Source organism: Pristiophorus japonicus, chromosome 23, assembly GCF_044704955.1.
Source record: "Pristiophorus japonicus isolate sPriJap1 chromosome 23, sPriJap1.hap1, whole genome shotgun sequence".
NCBI classification, from domain to species: Eukaryota; Metazoa; Chordata; class Chondrichthyes; family Pristiophoridae; genus Pristiophorus; species Pristiophorus japonicus.
This window is the reverse complement of record NC_091999.1, coordinates 29951875-29960442: the sequence shown is the minus strand read 5'-3', so window position 1 is coordinate 29960442 and position 8568 is coordinate 29951875. Positions and strand designations below refer to the sequence as shown.

At 44.7% G+C, this 8568-nt stretch overlaps 3 non-coding genes across 3 annotated transcripts; all 3 read left to right on the top strand.

Moving 5' to 3' along the window:
- Positions 1 to 2673: 2673 nt before the first annotated feature.
- trnad-guc (transfer RNA aspartic acid (anticodon GUC)) lies at positions 2674 to 2745 on the top strand. The gene has a single exon. It is a non-coding gene; the product is annotated as a tRNA-Asp (tRNA).
- A 219-nt stretch (positions 2746 to 2964) lies between these two features.
- trnap-agg (transfer RNA proline (anticodon AGG)) lies at positions 2965 to 3045 on the top strand. Its single transcript has one exon. It is a non-coding gene; the product is annotated as a tRNA-Pro (tRNA).
- Positions 3046 to 4640: 1595 nt separating this feature from the next.
- trnad-guc (transfer RNA aspartic acid (anticodon GUC)) lies at positions 4641 to 4712 on the top strand. The gene has a single exon. It is a non-coding gene; the product is annotated as a tRNA-Asp (tRNA).
- The last annotated feature ends 3856 nt before the right edge of the window (positions 4713 to 8568 follow it).

Here is an 8568-nt window from a genome sequence, read left to right as displayed (position 1 = left end):
AGAAATGGAGAGGAGGGGGGAACGGGAGAAACTAAAGACCCTCCCCCATACGGTGCGAGCACGGAAGCAAGACCCCTTATGACAAATAAGACGAAACAGTAAGATGGGGAACAGCCGGTAACCACGAGAGGGGTGCATGACTTCACCACTAATGAGTTACAAGAAATGGTTACTATTGGGATCCAGCAAAACTATCCCTCTGCCGTTGATTGGGAAGGGGAGGTAAAACCTTGGAATACTATGGCAGAGTGTGCAATGCAGTTGCGCAACATGGCAACACAGGGAGGAATATATCACCAACAATCTGGGGGGCCAGATCACGAGCTCTTTACGGCAGGAAGGCGGAGCAGCCTGATGAAGAGTGGCCCTCCTATGATGAGGGGTGCGCTACACGCATTATTGGGACCAGCCCAAGGGCAGCGGGTGGCGCACGCCTGCCTATTTTTAGGACAGTTAGAGGATGTAGAAGATCCCCTCGACTAGGGGTGTTGCCGGAATCCGGGAGCACCCCCCGTTACAACCATATCAACCCAAGCTCCCGGGGATCTGAGGCCACACATTCTGATTACTTACCTGACAGGGGAGTAACCATAATCAGCTTTGTTGAATGACGAAAGACTTTGTGAATGACTGTCTGTGAATGAAAGCGCTTTTGTGTTTTTTTGACTGCGGAATTAATTTTTCATATGTCTGAAAGCCTGTTTGGAAAAATAGTGGAGCTGCCTGTTTGTTTTAGCTCCACCCATTTTTTCAAACAGAGTGAAAACATGTTTAACCCTTCGTAGTGTTGTCCTGTATGTGGGAAGTCTTCAGAAAGTGTGAACCATATGCGGACACCATACAAGAGCTCTTGGGGGCGGGTATCATTGGACACGCAGTGTCCCCCTACAATAATCCTGTTTGGCCTGTGCAGAAACCCGACAAAAGTTGGAGAATGACTGTGGACTACCGACAACTGAACAAATTTACCCCTCCCCTGGCAACCGCTGTCCCAGATGTAGCAACTATAACAGAGCGGCTGTCTGAAGAAGGTGCGGAGTGGTATGCGTTAATCGACCTGGCCAATGAGGCACACAAGGTCAGGCGAGCGCAGGAAAGCTCCATAATGCGCTGGAAATTGTATTTCGCAGACAGAGCAAGTACAGGAATAGAAGGAATCACCAGACTACATGATCATGTGGATGAGTGCCTACATATAGCTGAGAGTGAACTTACGCAGTCGTCTGTCAGTTTAACCAAAGAGTCACCGGTCTCCTGGGGCGTGTCTTTTGAACAGTTAACACCTGAAGAACGTAGCCATGCCTGGTTCACAGATGGCTCAGCGGTCTGGCGAAACGGCCTTCGGTGATGGCGAGCCGCTGCCTTCAATACAAAAACCCAGACAAATGTGTATGATGAGGGCGTGGGAGGCTCCAGCCAGCTCGCAGAACTAGCAGCTGTAGTCCTTACGTTAGAAGAGGAACAGCAACAAGTAAACATATATACTGACTCATGGGCAGTAGCCAATGGCATGGCGAGCTGGATGCAAAACTGCCATGAACATAACTGGCAAATAACTGGCAAAGACTTGTGGGGAAAGCACTTATGGGAACAAATATCGTTCAAAGCCCAGAAGATGAAAATAGCTGTATATCATGTGGACGCTCACATGAAAAACACTTCAAAGACCTCTGAATATAATAACACCATTGATAATATAGCCCGGGTACGGGCTGTCAAAGAGGCGGAAGAGGAAGAATATGGCATAGGCAAGTGGACCCACCACAAATCTGGACGCTTGTGCATTCAGGGTACGATAAAATGGGCACGAAATAGGGGGTTACATTTGATTACGGACGGTGTTAAACAGATCATAAACACCTGTGAAATTTGTCAAAAGATGAAGCATTTTCCCTACAATGACAAACCGGTGCCCATATAAAGAGAGGGACTCAACCAGCACAAATATGGTAAATTGATTATATAGGACCTTTCCATTGCAACAAAGGTTCCAATATTTCGTCACTGCTGTCGATAACTATTCTGGACTTTTGATAGCTTATCCAGTGACTAAAGCGAATCAACAAAGTACGATTAAACGACTGGAGAATTTAAACGTATACTACGGAGAGCCAGCAGAAGTACAGTCCGATAATGGGTCGCACTTCACAGGTCAAGCAGTGCAACAGTGGGTGTTAGACAATGGGATCTATTGGATGTTTCACATACCTTACTATCTGCAAACAAAGGGTTAATAGAACGCATGAATGGTCTACTTAAACAACAGATTAATATTAATTCCCACTAACACCTGTCTCTGTTAGTCCCAGCCTGTTAGCTGAGAAGTATTTCCATCATTTTCTGATTCAGTCTCTATCGCTCTCTCTCCATCTGTCTCTTTCCTTGTAACTGTCTTTATCATTGTCTTTCTATCACTCTTTCCCTCTCTCTCTCTTAAAAGATCAAACACACACACATCTCTGTATATGTATATGTTTGAGTCTTTTTCTCAATCAGTCTGCCTCTCCTTCTCAGTCTCGCACTTTCTGTCTCTCGTTGTCTCTATCTCGCTGTCTGTCTCTCCCTGTTTGTCGGTTTGTCTCTGTCTCTCAATGTGTCTGTCGACTTCTCATGGTGTCCAGTTCTGTTCACAGTGGCTCGATTACTGCTCTGGCAGAACTGGTACACGTCAGTTCCTCGTTAGTATAGTGGTGAGTATCCCCGCCTGTCACGCGGGAGACCGGGGTTCAATTCCCCGACGGGGAGGAAGTTGTTTCAAAATGTTGAATCTTACTTCTGTTTCTTGGAAGAGATTCATATTAAAAAGTTCCAGAGCAATATCGAACTGTAAAAATACAGATAGAGGAGATTGCCTGGTCCAGATTTTTAGCAAACGGAGAATTTTTCAGGCGTCTTTGGCCGTCTGCTGGACAGAGATGGATGACTGAGTTTTTTCTGAGTCACGTTTAAAAAGGCAGCGACACAGTAGTCGTGGCCGAGTGGTTAAGGCGATGGACTAGGAATCCATTGGGTTATCCCGCTAATGTTCGAATCCTGCCGACTACGATTCTCAGCATTTTTCATTCTATTTCACAATGTAACCGGTTCTCTGCCAAACTGATCCTGAGATAGATGGAATAACGTCCCACACATTTCAACACTGACATTTTTTTCTCATTTTTATTAATCTGCAATATTCACGATACATCCGTTTCAAAAATCGCAAACATCAGTCAAAGTTGCGACAGTGATTCAGACTGTCTATCCTTCGAGATGACGAAGGCATCTGTGCATGCCCGTTGGTGCGTGCACATTTTTGGTTATGTGTGTGGGTGTCTTTGTGTCTGTCTATCTCTATATATGTCTCTGTGTATGTGCAACTGTCTGTGGAAATCATCATCATGAATTTGGTATGTCCTGGAACTTATAAAAAAGACTTGGGGGAAATAATAAGGTTGTGAACTTTTGTATCGGCTTTGGTTCAGTGGCAGCACTCTCGACTGAATTGGGAGTTTGTGTGTTCAAGTCGCACTTCTGAGACTTGAGCATTATCATCCTGGCAAACACTCAAGTGCAGCACTTGGGGAATTTTGCAATGTTGAAGCTGTTGACTTTCGGATGAAATGTTAAATTGAATCTCCGTCTGCACCCTCGGGTGGAGATGAAAGTTCCCAGTGCATTACTCGAAAAAGAATAGGAGAGTTGCCCCCGTCTCAATATTCCTAAAAATGTTCCTAAATGCTCACTGAAAGCCGATGTGCATGTGTTTGTATGTGGGGTCGGGGTTGAAGCCCAGATTCTCACAGAGACGGAATGCAGGCTCTCACAGGATGAGGATCGCCGAGTGGTTGAGGCGTTGGCCTTGAATTTTAATGGATTTTTCCCGCGTGGGTTCGCACACCACTCCTGGTATCTCTTTAATTTAACACGGATTTCCTCCCATTCTGATCAGTGAGACCGGATTTTCACCGGTTGAATCAGCAATTTTCTGTAACAATGTGACACTCTGAACCGATAATGAAATGAAATTGTGAAATGTATCTGCGTCGCTCGGTCTCTCCCTCTCTCTCTCTTCAGAGAGTTGTGTATGTGTTTGTATGTTTGAGTCTTTGTCTCTCTCAGTCTGACTCACTCTGGCTGTCCCTGTTTCTCTGTTTGTCTCTGTCTCTCAATCTGTCTCTTTCTCACGGTGCCACGTCTGTTCCAATGGGATTCTCTCAGATTCTTTGTCTGACTGGCTCTCTCTTTCCCATCATTTCGGTCTGTCCATGTCTTTGCCTGTCTCTGTTAGTCCCTGCCTGTTAGCTGAGAAGTATTTCCATAATTTTCTGTTTTAGTCTCTATCGCTCTCTCTCCATCTGTCTCTTTCCTTGTAACTGTCTTTATCTTTGTCTTTCTATCACTCTTTCCCTCTCTCTCTCTTAATAGATCAAACACACACACATCTCTGTATATGTATATGTTTGAGTCTTTTACTCACTCAGTCTGCCTCTCCTTCTCAGTCTCACACTTTCTGTCTCTCGTTGTCTCTATCTCGCTGTCTGTCTCTCCCTGTTTGTCGGCTTGTCTCTGTCTCTCAATGTGTCTGTCGACTTCTCATGGTGTCCAGTTCTGTTCACAGTGCCTCGATTACTGCTCTGGCAGAACTGGTGCACGTCAGTTCCTCGTTAGTATAGTGGGAAGTATCCCCGCCTGTCACGCGGGAGACCGGGGTTCAATTCCCCGACGGGGAGGCAGTTGTTTCAAAATGTAGAATTTTACTTCTGTTTCTTGGAAGAGATTCATATTAAAAAGTTCCAGAGCAATATCGAACTGTAAAAATACAGATAGATGAGATTGCCTCGTCCAGATTTTTAGCAAACGGAGAATTTTTCAGGCGATTTTGGCCGTCTGCTACACAGAGATTGATGACTGAGTTTTTTCTGAGTAACGTTTGAAAAGGCAGCGACACATACTCGTGGCCGAGTGGTTAAGGCGATGGACTAGAAATCCATTGGGTTATCCCGCAAATGTTCGAATCCTGCCGACTACCATTCACAGCATTTTTCATTCCATTTCACAATTTAACCGGTTCTCTGCCAAACTGATCCTGAGATCGATGGAATAACGTCCCACACCTTTCAACACTGAAATTTTTTTCTCATTCTTATTAATCTGCAATATTCACGATACATCCGTTTCAAATATCGCAAACATCAGTCAAAGTTGCGACGGTGATTCAGCTTGTCTATCCCTCGAGATGACGAAGGCATCTGTGCATGCCCGTTGGTGCGTGCACATTTTTGGTTATGTGTGTGCGTGTCTTTGTGTCTGTCTATCTCTATATATGTCTCTGTGTATGTGCAACTGTCTGTGGAAATCATCACCATGAATTTGGTATGTCCTGGAACTTATAAAAAAGATTTGGGGGAAATAATAAGGTTGTGAACTTTTGTATCGGCTTTGGTTCAGTGGCAGCATGCTCGACTGAATCGGGAGTTTGTGTGTTCAAGTCGCACTTCTGAGACTTGAGCATTATCATCCTGGCAAACACTCAAGTGCAGCACTTGGGCAATTTTGCAATGTTGAAGCTGTTGACTTTCGGATGAAGTGTTAAATTGAATCTCCGTCTGCACCCTCGGGTGGAGATGAAAGTTCCCAGTGCATTACTCGAAAAATAATAGGAGAGTTGCCCCCGTCTCAATATTCCTAAAAATGTTCCTAAATGCTCACTGAAAGCCGATGTGTATGTGTTTGTATGTCGGATCGGGGTTGAAGCCCAGATTCTCACAGAGACGGAATGCAGGCTCTCACAGGACGAGGATCGCCGAGTGGTTGAGGCGTTGGCCTTGAATTTTAATGGATTTTTCCCGCGTGGGTTCGCACACCACTCCTGGTATCTCTTTAATTTAACACGGATTTCCTACCATTCTGATTAGTGAGACGGGATTTTCATCGGTTGAATCAGCAATTTTCTGTAACAATGTGACACTCTGAACCGATAATGAAATGAAATTGAGAAATGTATCTGCATCGCTCGGTCTCTCCCTCTTTCTCTCTTCAGAGAGTTGTGCATGTGTTTGTGTGTTTGAGTCTTTGTCTCTCTCAGTCTGACTACTCTGTCTGTCCCTGTTTCTCTGTTTGTCTCTGTCTCTCAATGTGTCTCTTTCTCACGGTGCCACGTCTGTTCCAATGGGATTCTCTCAGATTCTTTGTCTGACTGGCTCTCTCTTTCCCATCATTTCGGTCTGTCCATGTCTTTGCCTGTCTCTGTTAGTCCCTGCCTGTAAGCTGAGAAGTATTTGCATCATTTTCTGTTTCAGTCTCTATCGCTCTCTCTCCATCTGTCTCTTTCCTTGTATCTGTCTTTATCATTGTCTTTCTATCACTCTTTCCCTCTCTCTCTCTTAATAGATCACACACACACACATCTCTGTATATGTATATGTTTGAGTCTTTTTCTCACTCAGTCTGCCTCTCCTTCTCAGTCTCACACTTTCTGTCTCTCGTTGTCTCTATGTCGCTGTCTGTCTCTCCCTGTTTGTTGGTTTGTCTCTGCCTCTCAATGTGTCTTCGACTTCTCATGGTGTCCAGTTCTGTTCACAGTGGCTCGATTATGCTCTGGCAGAACTGGTACACGTCAGTTCCTTGTTAATATAGTGGTGAGTATCCCGCCTGTCACGCGGGAGACGGGGGTTCAATTCCCCGACGGGGAGGCAGTTGTTTCAAAATATAGAATTTTACTTCTGTTTCTTGGAAGAGATTCATATTAAAAAGTTCCAGAGCAATATCGAACTGTAAAAATACAGATGGAGGAGATTGCCTCGTCCAGATTTTTAGCAAACGGAGAATTTTTCAGGCGTCTTTGGCCGTCTGCTGCACAGAGTGGATGACTGAGTTTTTTCTGAGTCACGTTTAAAAAGGCAGCGACACAGTAGTCGTGGCCGAGTGCTTAAGTCGATGGACTAGAAATCCATTGGGTTATCCCGCGCATGTTCGAATCCTGCCGACTACGATTCTCAGCTTTTTTCATTCCATTTCACAATTTAACCGGTTCTCTGCCAAACTGATCGTGAGATAGAAGGAATAACGTCCCACACCTTTCAACACTGACATTTTTTTTCTCATTTTTAATAATCTGCAATATTCACGATACATCCGTTTCAAAAATCGCAAACATCAGTCAAAGTTGCGACAGTGATTCAGCCTGTCTATCCCTCGAGATGACGAAGGCATCTGTGCATGCCCGTTGGTGCGTGCACATTTTTGGTTATGTGTGTGCGTGTCTCTGTGTCTGTCTATCTCTATATATGTCTCTGTGTATGTGCAACTGTCTGTGGAAATCATCACCATGAATTTGGTATGTCCTGGAACTTATAAAAAAGACTTGGGGGAAATAATAAGGTTGTGAACTTTTGTATCGGCTTTGGTTCAGTGGCAGCACTCTCGACTGAATCGGGAGTTTGTGTTTTCAAGTCGCACTTCTGAGACTTGAGCATTATCATCCTGGCTAACACTCAAGTGCAGCACTTGGGGAATTTCGCAATGTTGAAGCTGTTGACTTTCGGATGAAATGTTAAATTGAATCTCCGTCTGCACCTTCGGGTGGATATGAAAGTTCCCAGTGCATTACTCGAAAAAGAATAGGAGAGTTGCCCCCGTCTCAATATCACTAAAAATGTTCGTTAATGCTCACTGAAAGCCGATGTGTATGTGTTTGTATGTGGGGTTGGGGTTGAAGCCCAGATTCTCACAGAGACAGAATGCAGGCTCTCACAGGACGAGGATAGCCGAGTAGTTGAGGCGTTGGCCTTGAATTTTAATGGATTTTTCCCGCGTGGGTTCGCACACCACTCCTGGTATCTCTTTAATTTAACACGGATTTCCTCCCATTCTGATCAATGAGACCGGATTTTCATCGGTTGAATCAGCAATTTTCTGTAACAATGTGACACTCTGAACCGATAATGAAATGAAATTGTGAAATGTATCTGCGTCGCTCGGTCTCTCCCTCTCTCTCTCTTCAGAGAGTTGTGTATGTGTTTGTGTGTTTGAGTCTTTGTCTCTCTCAGTCTGACTCACTCTGCCAGTCCCTGTTTCTCTGTTTGTCTCTGTCTCTCAATCTGTCTCTTTCTCACGGTGCCACGTCTGTTCCAATGGGATTCTCTCAGATTCTTTGTCTGACTGGCTCTCTATTTCCCATAATTTCGGTCTGTCCATGTCTTTGCCTGTGTCTGTTAGTCCCTGCCTGTAAGCTGAGAAGTATTTCCATCATTTTCTGTTTCAGTCTCTATCGCTCTCTCTCCATCTGTCTCTTTCCTTGTAACTGTCTTTATCATTGTCTTTCTATCACTCTTTCCCTCTCTCTCTCTTAATAGATCACACACACACACACATCTCTGTATATGTATATGTTTGAGTCTTTTTCTCACTCAGTCTGCCTCTCCTTCTCAGTCTCACACTTTCTGTCTCTCGTTGTCTCTATGTCGCTGTCTGTCTCTCCCTGTTTGTTGGTTTGTCTCTGCCTCTCAATGTGTCTGTCGACTTCTCATGGTGTCCAGTTCTGTTCACACTGGCTCGATTATGCTCTGGCAGAACTGGTACAAGTCA